We start from the raw sequence: 14346 nt of genomic DNA, 5'->3' as shown, positions 1-14346 counted from the left end.
TTCCATTGATATGTGTCTGTGTGTGTGCACAGACAGTGTGCACCACACTCTCTTGATGACCACAGCTTTGTAGTACAACCTGAAATCTGGCATTGTGATGCCCTCGGCTATGGTTTTCTTCTTTAAAATTCCCCTGCCTATTTGGGGTCTTTTCTGATTCCACACAAATCTTAAAATAATTTGTTCTAACTCTCTGAAGAAAGTCCATGGTATTTTGATAGGGATTGCATTAAACGTGTAAATTGCCCTGGGTAACATTGACATTTTCACAATATTAATTCTTCCAATCCATGAGCATGGAATATTTTCCCATCTTTTTGTGTCTTCCTCAATTTCTTTCATATGTGTTCTATAGTTTTTAGGGTATGGATCCTTTACCTCTTTGGTTAGGTTTATTCCTAGGTATCTTATGCTTTTGGGTGAAATTGTAAATGGGATTGACACCTTAATTTCTCTTTCTTCAGTATCATTGTTAGTGTATAGAAATGTCACTGACTTCTGGGCATTGATTTTGTATCTTGACACACTGCCAAATTGCTGTATGAGTTCCAGCAATCTTGGGGTGGAGTCTTTGGGTTTTCTATGTAGAGTATCATGTAATTGGCGAAGAGGAAGAGTTTGACTTCTTCTTTGCCAATTTGAATGCCTTTTATTTCTTTTTGTTGCCTGATTGCTGAGGCTAGGACTTCTAGTACTATGTTGAATAGCAGTGGTGAGAGTGAACATCCCTGTCTTGTTCCTGATCTTAGGGGAAAGGCTCCCAGTGCTTCCTCAATGAGAATGATATTTGCTGTGGGCTTTTTCTAGATGGCTTTTAAGATGTTGAGGAATGTTCTGAGGGGGGAACTTGATGGGATGAGCACTGGATGTTATAATATAGGTTGACAAATTAAACTCAAATAAAAAAATATACAGGAAAAAAATCAACGATGACGTATGTAAAATACACTCTAGATGATTCCCAATAGGTGATGAAAAAATCAAAGGAAAAGCAGAACTGAACAAAAAAAACAAAAGGACCGCTAATGTGAAAAACAAATTTAAATCAGATAGTAATAATGAAAAACAGAAAGCAAAGAATAAGAAGAAAATAAATGGACGGTGTTGGTAGTGTTGGTGTGAAAGTGGTGTTGGTGAGAGAATGTATTCTCCCTAAGGGGACCTAGAGGATGATCCACTTGTATCTAGGTGTATTTTGTTCTTTATTTTAGAAGATGGTCAATTCCAAACTTATATAATCTGACAAATCTTATATAATAACCCAACATCGACCACAAAAACATAAATAAGATAAAAGATGGGGGCAGAATGGCAGGGAAGAGAGAATATAGTCTCACAGAATGAACCAACATTGTGTTCTACTTGGTTCTGCGAGTATTTTGGTTGTGTATTAGAAGGTACTAACTTCCAGCAGTATAAACAAAATGAGACAGAATAAAGAAAAACCCTTGCCTGGTGCTGGGCTCTGTATGAGTTGTTTATCCCATGAGGCCTTTGTTCCCTAGAGGCCCTGTCTCTACCAGCTGAAAAGCGAAAAGAGGAAAAAAAATGGCAGTGGCCAGATCTCCCGCTCAGGATCTAAGATCTCCCAGCAAGTACCTAATTGCAGTCTCCCAGTCCACACTGGCCTAGATGCTCCTGGGGGCTAGCGTGGGTGCACTGATCTGCACAGCTTGCAGGGCACCCAGAGGAAGTAGAGTTCTTGCTGTCCTGTGCCCTGTCTGGTTCTGCCTGTCTCAGGGGAAGTGAGGATTTCTGGCTTTTTCTGCTTCGGCACCTTGGGATGGAGGGCCCTTTACTCCTGGACCCACGCTTCTGGGGTCCACCTCTCCCGAAGGGAATGTAGGACAGCCACTTCTGTCCATTGTAAGGCTCTAGGGTAAAGGGAGCACTAGTGCCAGCCTGCTTCTCTCAAATGCCCAGGAGGACTGTAGCGCTCCAGCTCTTTACTCAGATTGGACTACAATTTGCTGTGAGCTTTCTCCAGAGGACCCCTATTCTTATTGTGTCTCTGGGAATTTTGAGGCTTCACTGCCCCTCTTGCAATTCTGCTCTATTTCTCTGATGAGCCCTTTTAAGTTAGGGAAGTCTCTTTCAGGAGCATATTTCTAAAGTTCCCATTTGTTCACTGTACCACTTTTCTGCAGTGGCTTTCTGCAGCTCCCCTTCTCCCCCGCCTTTCTTCTCTGCCTTCCTACCTTGTCAGAAGAGATTGCTTTTCTCTCTGTAGCATTCCAGCTGTTCTCTCTTTACTCAGGTTGAAGTCATATGTGTATTTGCTTCAACATGGATGGAACTGGAGGGTATTATGCTGAGTGAAATAAGTCAATCGGAGAAGGACAAACATTATATGTTCTCATTCATTTGGGGAATATAAATAATAGTGAAAGGGAATAGAAGGGGAGGGAGAAGAAATGGGTAGGAAATATCAGAAAGGGAGACAGAACATAAAGACTCCTAACTCTGGGAAATGAACTAGGGGTGGTGGAAGGGGAGGAGGGCAGGGGGTGGGGGTGAATGGTTGATGGGCACTGAGGGGGGCACCTGATGGGATGAGCACTGGGTGTTATTCTGTATGTTGGCAAATTGAACACCAATAAAAAATAAATTTATTATTTAAAAAGGAATTCATAGGTGTTCAGGATGTTTTGAAAGTTATCTAGGTTAAGTTTGGGGGACCAGATGAATCAAGGACCCCTACTCCTTTCTGGAATCTTGTCTCCTCTCACTTAATAAATTTATAATAATGTTTCCATTAATGTGGCTTTTTATGTTCTGGAAGTTTTTTCCATGTTCACTGTTTGCTGCAAGCCTGAGGTGCCTGAAGCTATAAATTTCTCTGAGGTCCTTTGTATTTTCAAAGAGTTTTTTTTGTTGTTGTTTGTCTCTCCTGTTTGTTTTGGTTTTCCTTGATACTTCTTCTTCAGTAATATCTGAGAGCAGATGTTCTTCAGTTGAAATTGCATCTTGATATCAGGTCCCCATTAATGCAGCAGAAGTGTGTAAGGAAGGAGAAGTGTTGTGTAGTTGTATGATTAGGTCTCAGGGTTTAGTGAGCATGTGTCCCTAGGACTTGACCTTTTACAAGTGCTTCCAAGACCTTTGTTTCCATTAGTTAAGAGAATAGGAGAGGGAACTGAAGTTGGGTTCCTTCATGCTCATAGAAACCTGGAGGGATCTAGGTGTGGAGATTTCCTCTCCTCAGGCCAGTTATGGTGTGGTCAAATCCAAAGTGACTGCTCTGCTACAACAATTTCCCTTGAGGGAAGGCTTCCTTAAGGAGAACAGAGGGCTCTGGGTGTGTTCCAGAATGGTTGCATCACTTCTTTTCAGCTGGAAGTAGAAGGACTTTTCCTTTACCTTCATCCTCACAATGTTGGGGACAGGGCTAATGGAGGTAATCATGGAAGTGAAGAGTCCTCCATCAAAATACCCCCCTGGAGATTTTCACTTTCCACCCATGCTCACAGAGCTTCCAGGGATTCTTCATTCACTGTATAAATTTGCAGCCCAGATTCTGGCTCCTGCAAACACAGATGCTTCTGAAGCTCTGATACTTCTGTATTCACCTGTCTCTCTAGATTTTTTGGTGACAGTTTGCACTGAGATCTCAGTTCTCTGATGGATCTTTGAAGAATTGTTTCTTTTCATCTTCTTCAGCTTTTGTCTTATTGCTATGACAGGAGTGTTAATGTCTAAGTCCCATACATTTGAGACCACAAATTATTAATATTTGTAATAGAAATTAACCTTAGCTTGTTCCCTCTGCATATAGCTCCATTTTGTACCCTATTGTTGGGAAAAGGAGGAGATATAATGAGTGATTCCCTCTGATTTTTAAAATAGAATGTCAGGAGTTTCTCAGGGATATGTCATATCCTAAAATGAAAACCTGCCTTGTTTTCCCCAACTCAGCAGTTGTAAAGCCAGGCCATGTTCCTTATATCAGTTATTTATGTATATTATTTGCCTGGGATAATAAAGCAAAAAGTTACAACATAAATGACTACATTAGACAAGGTGAAATGTGTAGAGTGTGGACTCTGGGTATATAGTAGGGATGTTCAGCCTGCCCCAAGTCAGAGAGGATTTTGAGTATCATCAGTTCCAAGAGACAGGGATAAGTCTCCCCATTTATACCTCCCCTGGGACACATTTATATTGAGTTGCATCTTTGGACTCCAAACACACTGTCAGATGCAGGTGTCAGTCCTTCTAGCCATCAAGGTATGCTATTCTCTCTACCCTGTTAGGTGGGCCATAGGAAATTTGAAACAGGCCCAGCCCCCATGTCACCCTTCCTCCAAATCAGTGTTTTTCTGCATTTGGTTTACAGATCACAGGCACATGAGAATTATGCAGAGAAACGGGAACAAACTTTTATGATTAGTTCTGGAGAAGAAATGAGGGTTCTGAGTAGAAAACAGGGAGAGGGGAAGAGTCAAGCTTAGGCAGAAGGAGTCCCACCACATCCAGGTCTGGAGGAGAACGGAAGAGGAATACTTCCATCAACTGCTCTGTGAGGACTGTGACCACAGTGATTGAACTATAACCTCTAACCTATTCATATAGGTTGCAGAAATGCAGAACCGTTTCTCAACTTTAGGAAAAATTGCAGGGCAGGGAGTAGGGATGAAATGCTCTATCTATGGGCATTCAGTTGGCTCCATGATTCCAGAGGTCAAGACTAGATATCTATTTCCCATCTAACAAGGCCCACACATGAAGAAGGAAGATGGAGCCTAGGAAGAAGATGGAGAACATCGGCTAATTTTCAAGGAAGCTATTCCCTGGGGCCATGCATTTGCCTCCCAAAAAAAACCAATTCAAATCTGAAAGAAAACATAGTCAATGGCCCAGAGGAACAGCCCATGATGAAGATGAGGGGGTCCTCCTGTTGAAGCTGATTCTTTTTATGTTGACTATAGAAGTAGGACTGCTAGGAGTAGACACTTAAGAATGTACCCCACTAAAGGCCTGGGGAGGCAGTGGTCCTGGGCCCTCAGCTGTAAGTCAGGGGTCTTTGACAAGGTGTGGCCCCAGGGGTGTGAACTTTAGGGGCAGTAGTGTCTCCAAACACAGTGGTGTTTATAGGGCTGACCTCAGGGTCAGAGTCTGGCTGGGGAGCCATAATTCGTGTAACATACAAAAGTATGAATTGACTGTGCTGTCTGTAAGGCTTTGTAAGTTTGGGGGGATTTAAAATGGGGATATGTGGATATTTTTTTAATTGTCAGGGTCTGTGTCCCTAACCCCTACATTGCTCAAGGATCAACTGTATATGCAGAACCGTTTCTCATCACCCCCATCATTTCTAAGGTAATTCAAGCAACAATTGTTTCTCATCTGGAATACTACAATAGCCTCAATCTCCCTGATTCTACTCTCACCCTTTAGACTGTTCTGGACAGAGCAGCCAAAACAAAATTTTTAAATGTCATGTCATCGAGTAAAGCCTTCATGTTGAGGTTTCTGTCAGAATGACCGGGGACTCTGAGCAAGAAATTCACAGAATTTGCAGAACAAGTTTCTTGGCTTCTTTTGTATCCAATAGCTAATAAAGTTTGGACATGTGATATGAAAAGAAAAAAGATGAGATCTTGTCAGTCCTCAGTTCCAAACCCGTCCTAAGTTATTCCTGACACATCCGAAGCCCCTGTGGTCTCCGAGGTCCGAAACGTGCCGCATACCCGCCTCCTGACTCAAGGACTTTGCTCCTGATGTTCCCTCTGTTGGGAATACTCTTCCCCCAGATGCCTTTGTTTGTCTTTATATCCCCTGACTTGAAAGAAAGCTTTAGGAGGCAGCGAGTTCAGGTTCTCCGCCACCTCCTGTGCGGCGTCTGAAGCGGCGACAGGTAAGCGCCCAATGCGTAGCCCTCAGGCCGGCGGTAGATGGGGACTGGTTCTGGCTTTGAGGCTGGAAGGGGCGGGAGCTGTGGAAGGAAAGACGACTTTTCCCGAGTAGGGAACCTGATTTCAGGGAGCCTCCCATGGTCGCTGCCGTGACTGGTTCCCCTCCCCACCCAACCCGGCCTCTAAGCAGGCTCCACCGTGTCTAGAGCCCTCTCGACCTCATCGGCCGAGCCCTCCGAGTCCCTCCGTCCTCCCTTCGTCCTCCCCCGTCCTCCCCCGTCCTCCCCCCGTCCTCCCCCGTCCTCCCTCCGTCCTCCCCCCGTCCTCCCTCGTCCTCCCTCCGTCCTCCCCCCGTCCTCCCCCGTCCTCCTCCGTCCTCCCTCCGTCCTCCCCCCGTCCTCCCCCGTCCTCCCTCCGTCCTCCCCCCGTCCTCCCTCGTCCTCCCTCCGTCCTCCCCCCGTCCTCCCCCGTCCTCCTCCGTCCTCCCCCCGTCCTCCCCCGTCCTCCCTCCGTCCTCCCCCGTCCTCCTCCGTCCTCCCTCCGTCCTCCCCCGTCCTCCCCCGTCCTCCCGCGTCCTCCCTCCGTCCTCCCCCCGTCCTCCCCCGTCCTCCCCCCGTCCTCCTCCGTCCTCCCCCCGTCCTCCCTCGTCCTCCCTCCGTCCTCCCCCCGTCCTCCCCCGTCCTCCCCCCGTCCTCCCCCGTCCTCCTCCGTCCTCCTCCGTCCTCCCCCCGTCCTCCCCCCGTCCTCCCCCCGTCCTCCCCCGTCCTCCTCCGTCCTCCTCCGTCCTCCCCCCGTCCTCCCCCGTCCTCCCTCCGTCCTCCCGCGTCCTCCCTCCGTCCTCCCCCCGTCCTCCCCCGTCCTCCCCCCGTCCTCCTCCGTCCTCCCCCCGTCCTCCCGCGTCCACCCTCCGTCCTCCCCCCGTCCTCCCCCGTCCTCCCCCCGTCCTCCCCCGTCCTCCTCCGTCCTCCTCCGTCCTCCCCCCGTCCTCCCCCCGTCCTCCCCCGTCCTCCCTCCGTCCTCCCGCGTCCTCCCTCCGTCCTCCCCCGTCCTCCCTCCGTCCTCCCGGCCAGTGCTAGGGCGCGCTGTGCGGGGGGTGGGGCCGGAGCTCCCGCGGAGCTGGCCGACTCCGCCTCCGGGGCACAGAGACGCCGGGACCTCCAGACGCCTAGAAGGGCGGGCGGGGGGAGCAAGGGGGGCTCGCGCGGCGTCGGTGACGCGGTTCCGTGTGCGCCGCGTCCCGAGCTGTGGGCCGGGCGCCGCGGGCGAGCGCTGTGTGCAGCCGGTGCCGCCAGCCCTGTGCGCGTGGTGGGAGCGGGCGGGGGCCAGCGGCCGGGACTCGGGACTCGGGCCTCGGTCGCCGCCGCCGCGGGCGTCTCCAGGGCCGGCCGAGGGCCTCGGCCCCCTCGGTCGGCGCTGGCCCTTTGTCTGGGCTCGGTCTCCAACCCGCCTAGCTGCCCTCACGGGGCTCACAGTGGTGGCCCCGGCCCCGGCCCCGGCCCCGGCCCCGGCAGGCCGCCCCAGGAACAGCAGAGCAGACCCCAGCCAGACTGGAGGATTCCGCAGCCCTAGTTCACCCCCGATGTGAACCGGATCGCCAGTGGCGCCCCTTGCGTTCCCGGTGAGGAAACAAGACTCAGAGAGGACAGAGTTGTGCAGGAGGTTACTCATCCGCCCACCAAATACTCGTTGAGCACCTACCACGAAGTGCTAGGTCCTGGGGTTACCGCTGTGTGTTTTCTGGAAGGGAAGAAGCGGAACAAGCTTGGAAAGCCAGAAGCCAAGTCTGGAAGTCTGGAGGGCTTGAAAACACAGACTTGGAGGGCGAGTCATCCTAAGAATTAGGTAATCGTTGAAAACAAACAAGAATACTTTCGTCCCTTTAAAGCCTTAGTTCTTCCTCTCTGGAGATCCTTGACTCAGCAAAGTCTCCTCTTCCTGCTGCAGACTGGCTGGAGAGCAGCGGGAATGCGTTTTGCAGTTAGAGAAGAGTATGGAGACTTTTTATGTAGATCAAACAACAGGTAAAAAGGGGTCACTGTAGATCTTCAGCCACAGAAGCCTTGTTTCTCACCAGCCATACGACCTTTGGCAAGTAATTCAGTGTCTGGTAGCTTCATTTCCTCATCTTCAGAATGGAAATGATCATCCTTACTGCTCACGCTTCTATAGGAAGGGGAGTTACCCATGGATGGGACACTACTCTGAGTGTCCACCTGGAGTTGAGCTCTGGGAGAACTCAGTCATTTCTATCTGTTTACAGCGATTCAGCACCCCATTAGGAACTTCCTCAGCAAACCCGAGAAAGAGATCAGGCAAGACTTGTGCTGGGCAGACCCTTTGGAGTGAGGCTTTCTGTGCCGGGCAGGTGAGAGACCTATAGTGTGAAATGAGTTATCTGGGGACAGGAATCCTGCCCATTAGCGGAAAGGACCATGACTGCAAGGGAGCATTTCCGGATGGCTCTTTATTGAGGAGAAGAGAAGCAGAGAACTGGGACCTTGAGGAGTAGAGTTTGGGGGTGGGAGGAACAGTAATATAGTTGAACTCAACTTTGGATGGCAGGAGACTTGGACTTGAGTCATAGCTTTCTTTTAAGTTTCAATGTCCTCATCACTACTTTTGAGAGAGGTCACTTGGAATCCGCATGATTCCTTCCAGCACTGACATTTTGGGAATCTCTGAGTAGTTAGACTAGGTCAGTCTCAGAATTGGGGTCCCTGGATAGTCCTGTTGAGACAACACTGCTGAGACTTTAAATATATACTGTCATGGTGTTCAGGCAAGATGAAGCACGAAAGAGATGAACAAGTGGAGGAGAGATGGCAGTGGTCATGTGTGGAGCGTGGAGTTCTTACCATCCCTACACCCAGATAGAATCTTGAACTTGTTTAACATTTCAAATCATAACATTTACTGAACCCCCTCTATGCTAAGTACTTTGTGGAATCCACATATGAATACTATGGGCCTTGCTCTTGGGAGCTTAGAGCTTAATGTGTACTTGGAAAGAAGAATGACACAGACATACACCAGTTAACTTTAGTATAAGGCAACTCTAGTTCATATTACAGATTTGTTACGGTGGCTTTTTTTTTTTTTTTTTGAAGTACAGGAATTTCTGTATGATCAAATCTGTCTGCTTTTGTTATGATGTCAGGCTTGTTTTAGGCTTTTTGCTTCCTGGGATCAAATTATCCCCTGATTTTTTTCTCCCAGTTCTTTTCTTTTATTTTTTTTTTCTTTTCAATTTTGATATTTCATTCATTAGTCTCTCTGGAATTTTTCAGGTATTCCCTCTTAGTCCTCGATCCGTTGCAGCTAATCAGTAACCAAGGACCATGTGACCACTGCTCACAGAGACTTGATCATGCAGGTGATGATGGTGAATTAGAGGAATACGACCTCCCAAGGTAAAACTACTTTCTCTCTCTTTCTGGGAATATGACCCTGCTCTTTGTGAGTTTCTCATAGCCTGCACTGAACATGGTCCTAAGATCACTCACCCATCAGTCTCAGGGATTTGTAGGTTGGAGATTTGTGGAGCCTCATTGGTTCATTTGCCAGTTGTCTGAGATTATGCTTTTATGCACAGTTGCTTGGATACCCCTGGTGTCCTCCTGGCCCTGTGGTCTCATCTGTCCCTCCTCCTAGTTCTCTAGCCAAGAGTTCGCCTCCCTGCACACATATCAGTGCCTGGGAATTCTTTCTGAGGGAATTTCCCATTCAGTCAGACAGAGGACAAGTAGTTTTTCTTTTGACCAACCTCTCCTTAGACCAGCCCTCCCTGGTCTTCTGATAAGTCTTGTTTCTTTCTCAGGTCCCCAGAACCACATTGGGCTTCCTTTTGGCACATCCTTGTGCATTTCTCTTTCTCCCTTCCTGCTTTTCTAGCCAAAATCTCTATGTCAGTGAGCTTATACATTTGCATGACTTCCTTTGTCCCCTCTGTCTTACTCTCAAATTTGCATTCTTGACATATTCTTCCTCTTCTCATCTAAAGTGTTTTCCTGTTCTTCATCTTCCTTAGTGACATGACCATTGTTGATATTCAGACCTGGATCTGGTAACTTTGAATTCTTTCTTTTAGTCATCCTCTGTATCCAATCTGATATAAGTATATGCTTTCCTGGAAATAGCTAGATTTCATCCTTCTCTTTCCTATCATTATCCTGGACTAGGGTCTCACTATCACATTCATTTATTCATTCGTTCAACAAACATTTATTGGGCACCTAGAAAGTGGCAGACCCTCAGTAGAGGGGTCATGAATACTGCATTCCTAAAGTCTCCCCACTCATTTCCCTTCCTCCATTCTTTCTTGCAGTTCTATTCCATCTGGGCTAATCTTCCTAAAGCATTCTTTTTTAAAGAAACACGTTTAATTCAAGTATAGTTGACATACAATGTTATACCCTAAAGCGTTCTTTTCCTCATGCCATATCTAGGAAGGATGATGTGAAATTTATTGTCCAAACTGGGATATTTTTGTGAGTTCAGGAGGCCACTGATTTATAATCATGCTAGAATAGCAGGTATAAGCCAGCTCTGTTCTGGGACATCTGAGATATATGAACGCTCTACTCCTAGGTGGCATCTCTTGATTCTGTTTTCTTCAGTTTGCAACTCGTGGGATAACCAGCTGCCTCTGTCCTGTTTTCTACTCTGTGAAGCTGAGAGAATTATTAATGTGCTGGGGTGTGGAGGGAAGTTTGAGAACTAGGGGATATGAATAGCAATGCTCAAAAAACTGTGTTATTGACAAGTGAGAGTGAGACAGGAGAACAGCAAGGTAGAAAAAAGAATGTAGACTGGGGAAAGAAAACGATGATGACGGGATCCCTGGGTGGCGCAGCGGTTTGGCGCCTGCCTTTGGCCCAGGGCGCAATCCTGGAGACCCGGGATCGAATCCCACATCAGGCTCCCGGTGCATGGAGCCTGCTTCTCCCTCTGCCTGTGTCTCTGCCTCTCTCTCTCTCTCTGATGACTATCATAAATAAATAAAAATTTAAAAAAAAAAGAAAACGATGATGGTAAATACTTATTTCCCATTGACCATTAAATTATATCCATATATGCCCCATAATTTCAGTGTTCTGACTCCTATAACTTCAGGCAACTTCTTTCATTCCTTCATTTGTTCATTCAAACAAAAATTTTTTTGATTCCTACTGAATGCCGGGACTGTGCTAGTTGCTGGGAAGACAAAGGTGAAGAAAATGGACAAAATCCCCACCATCATGAAGCTATGTGATACTGTAATCTCACACTTATTTCTGAGTACACTGGCCCTGTGCAATCTTTTTTTTTTTTTTCTGCCTTTCCACAAGCTTCTTTTGGAGGAAATAATTTCATCTTCTGGGGCTCATCCAAAGGTGTGCGTTCTTAAAGTACCTTTCCCCAAAGGGATTCAATTCAGTAAATGTCCCCTTCCCTCTTACCCTTCACCTGTTGATTGGATACTTTATAAATCTTAATTTGGCTTCTTCATTTTTCACCATTTACTCCACTGTAAGCTCCTTAAAGGTAGATGCAATACTTCATGCTTGTATTAGTGTGCTCAGGCTGCCATAATAAAATCCCACAGACGGGCAGTGTAAACAACAGACATTTCTTTTCTCACAGTTCTGGAGCCTAGAAGTCCAAGATCAAGGTGACCACCTGATTCAGTTTCTGGTGAGGACTCTCTTCCTGGCTTATAAATGGCCACCTTCTTGTTGTGTGCTCAAATGGCTATCCTCAGTTTATTGGGAGGAGGAGAGGCAGAAATGGAAGCAAAAATGAGCTCTCAAAAAAAAAAAAAAAAGGCTCTCCTATGTCTTCTTATAAGGACACACTAATCTTGTCAGGTCAAAGCTCCACCCTCATGATCTCATTTAACCTTAATTTACCTCCTTAAAGGTCACATCTTCAAATATAGTTACATTAGACATTAGAGCTTCAACACGTAAATTAGGGATGAGGGGGACACATTCAGTATTTAACAATCCTTTATTTTTAATATTTTTTAATTGAAGTTTGGTTTGCCAGCATATAGTATTTTTTTTATTTACATTCAATAATGGTATTTATTTCTTTGTGACAGAGCCATGTAAATACCTAGCTATTAATATTTTCCATGAACACCTCTTTCTTGAAAGCCACGAGACTAATCTTTTCCACAGCAGCCTTTGACAGTAGAATAGTTACTACAATAGCTAACTGGGAAGCTTCAGATCAGTCATGCCTAGAAATGAGACAAGCTGGGGCTGGCTTCAAGGCATTATCTCATTCTGAATCCTTATTATGTCTTGTTCTCATAATTATGAAGATCCATTCTCAAGTTGGGAAGTCATTTCCCAACTTTTCATAAAAAATACTATAAAAAGAATTAAAAAATAATGCAAGTTGGCAGAAGACAATTTGCTAGCAAAATGAGAGGCCTCTATAACAGTAAATATATAAACTTACCCACCTTTTCATCCATCCATTCATTCATCCACAGTTATTTTCTACCTTTCCGCAATAATGCTTTTTAAAATTTTCCCTGTGTTAGATCCAAAACAGAGATGTGTACAGAGTAGAATGCTCAGTAACTACTACTTTAAGACATGTATGAAAAAAAGAGTTTTAGAGAAGATTGCAAATGGAAAAGAAATTCAGAAAGAACCATCAACTTTCCCGGAGAGAACATTGGAAATGGCTTCACTTTCTGTCCCACCCTGCTCTGCAGGCACCTGGCTTCTCACTGAGTTTCTTCCTTATTGATTAGGAGAGGTAACAACAGCTGGATGTGTTCAGTATCCTGGCAAGAATCCACCCTTCAACCACCATTTTCTCTGCGTTTATATCTTGAGCACAGATTTGTATATATGTGTCCCTGTATGGCATCAGTGGCACCTATATTCCTGAAATATGAATTCTAATCTCAATTGGAAGTTCTCTTCCTTTCTTGCTGATCTTGAGCACTGAACCACTGGACATGCTTCTCCTTTAGAGAGTGTGACTCAGCCTATGAAAAAGCTATGAGACCATGGAAACTGGTCAGACTTTTTTGAAAAGCAATAGGCAGCATTGCAAAACAATTTCATTCCTTCTGATCCAATAACTCCTTTGTGGAACTTTTATTCTAGGAACATATTTCAATTGGAAGAAAACTTTATCCAAAGTGACAATTGAAGTGGTTAAACCTCAGGGAGCAACAGAAATGTCTAACACTAGCAAAATTGTAGGTAAATTATAATGAATTCAACTGGTAGTATATTTTATTTTCATAAAATGATCTTATGATGATAAAAAACTAACGTGGAAAGTTACATATGAAATTTAAAGAGATAGAATGCAAAATTATATCTACTGTATATTTGTAATTGTATAACTATACATATGGACAAATTTGAAGAGGAACATGGTAAAAGGAACATTAATTATGTATTAGTATCATGGGGTCATCTTTCTGTTTCCTTTATGATTCCAGTCCCCTCCAGATTTGAGATATCCTAGGGTTACCAGTGTGTCCAGAGTTTCATGTTAAACCCACTAGGCAGTTCATGCTCGTTCCTGTCATGGGTTTCATGTATTTGCCCCTTTTGATTGCACTGCCTCCTCCTTTCACCCTTTTGCCAATGTTAGATACTTACATTATACCATGCACAGTCTTATCAGAGTTTCCCCTGCCATGCTTTAGCTAGCCCTGTTCCCCAACTCAGACTCTCAAATTTGCAGTGGATTGAATGATAGCTTATCAGAGTGATAGCTTGGTGAGAAACAGACAGACTGAATGAGTGCATGTGGCTGGATCCAGCTACAGAGCAATCCCTACAGAGTAGGCTGTGGTGTGACTAGGCTCCAATAGGTTCTGGTACTGCAAGAATAGTGTTCCCCTTTATTAAGACAGAACTTAAAAACAGGGATGTAGCCAGGGGCCTTGTATCTGGACTTTGAACAAAAGACGAATTCTTGTACCCTAAGACCATCCCAGTTGCTGATCTATGAAATAGTTCTTGAGTATCTATTTTGTGCCAGCCATTATATCATTGGTATTAGGGGAATAGGTCAGCAAGAACTAAAAGCCAAACTGTTTTTGAAGAGCTACTGAGGGATGCCTGGGTGGCTCAGTGGTTGAGTGTCTGCCGGAGTCCCAGGATCGAGTCCTACATCAGGCTGTCTGTATGGAGCCTATTTCTACTCCCTCTTCCTATGTCTCTGCCTCTCTCTGTATGTCTCTCATGAATAAATAAATTAAATCTTTTTTTTTTTTTTTTTTTTTTTTTTTTTAAGAGGAAGAAGAGCTACTGAACTAAGGATCTTTCAGTTCATTTTTTCTGGGAACCAGGTGGGGAGTTTGATGGCTCCAATTCTGGGAGTAGAATGTGAGACAGGAAGAAATCAGGATGGATTTTATATTATTCATTGCTTATCCTAATGCTGGATCTGTTGGGTTCCTCTCTTATGCCTTTACCTTGGTCTCGGGGTCTACCCTCATTTTTCTCATCTTGCTTTTGATCTGTTCCGC

At 45.4% G+C, this 14346-nt stretch overlaps 1 protein-coding gene across 2 annotated transcripts in view; it reads left to right on the top strand.

The window, feature by feature from the left end:
• Window positions 1-9145: 9145 nt before the first annotated feature.
• Window positions 9146-14346, top strand: part of ZNF197 (zinc finger protein 197) — a 49655-nt gene continuing 44454 nt past the window's right edge. For both annotated transcript variants that reach the window (XM_072784812.1, XM_072784806.1), the window contains exon 1: window positions 9146-9265. The gene's annotated coding sequence lies outside the window, so the exon portion shown is untranslated. The remainder of the gene's footprint in view (window positions 9266-14346) is intronic.

Source organism: Canis lupus, chromosome 19, assembly GCF_048164855.1.
Source record: "Canis lupus baileyi chromosome 19, mCanLup2.hap1, whole genome shotgun sequence".
Classification (NCBI taxonomy): domain Eukaryota; kingdom Metazoa; phylum Chordata; class Mammalia; order Carnivora; family Canidae; genus Canis; species Canis lupus.
The sequence above is the reverse complement of the archived record's forward strand: the minus strand, read 5'-3'. Positions and strand labels throughout refer to the sequence as shown.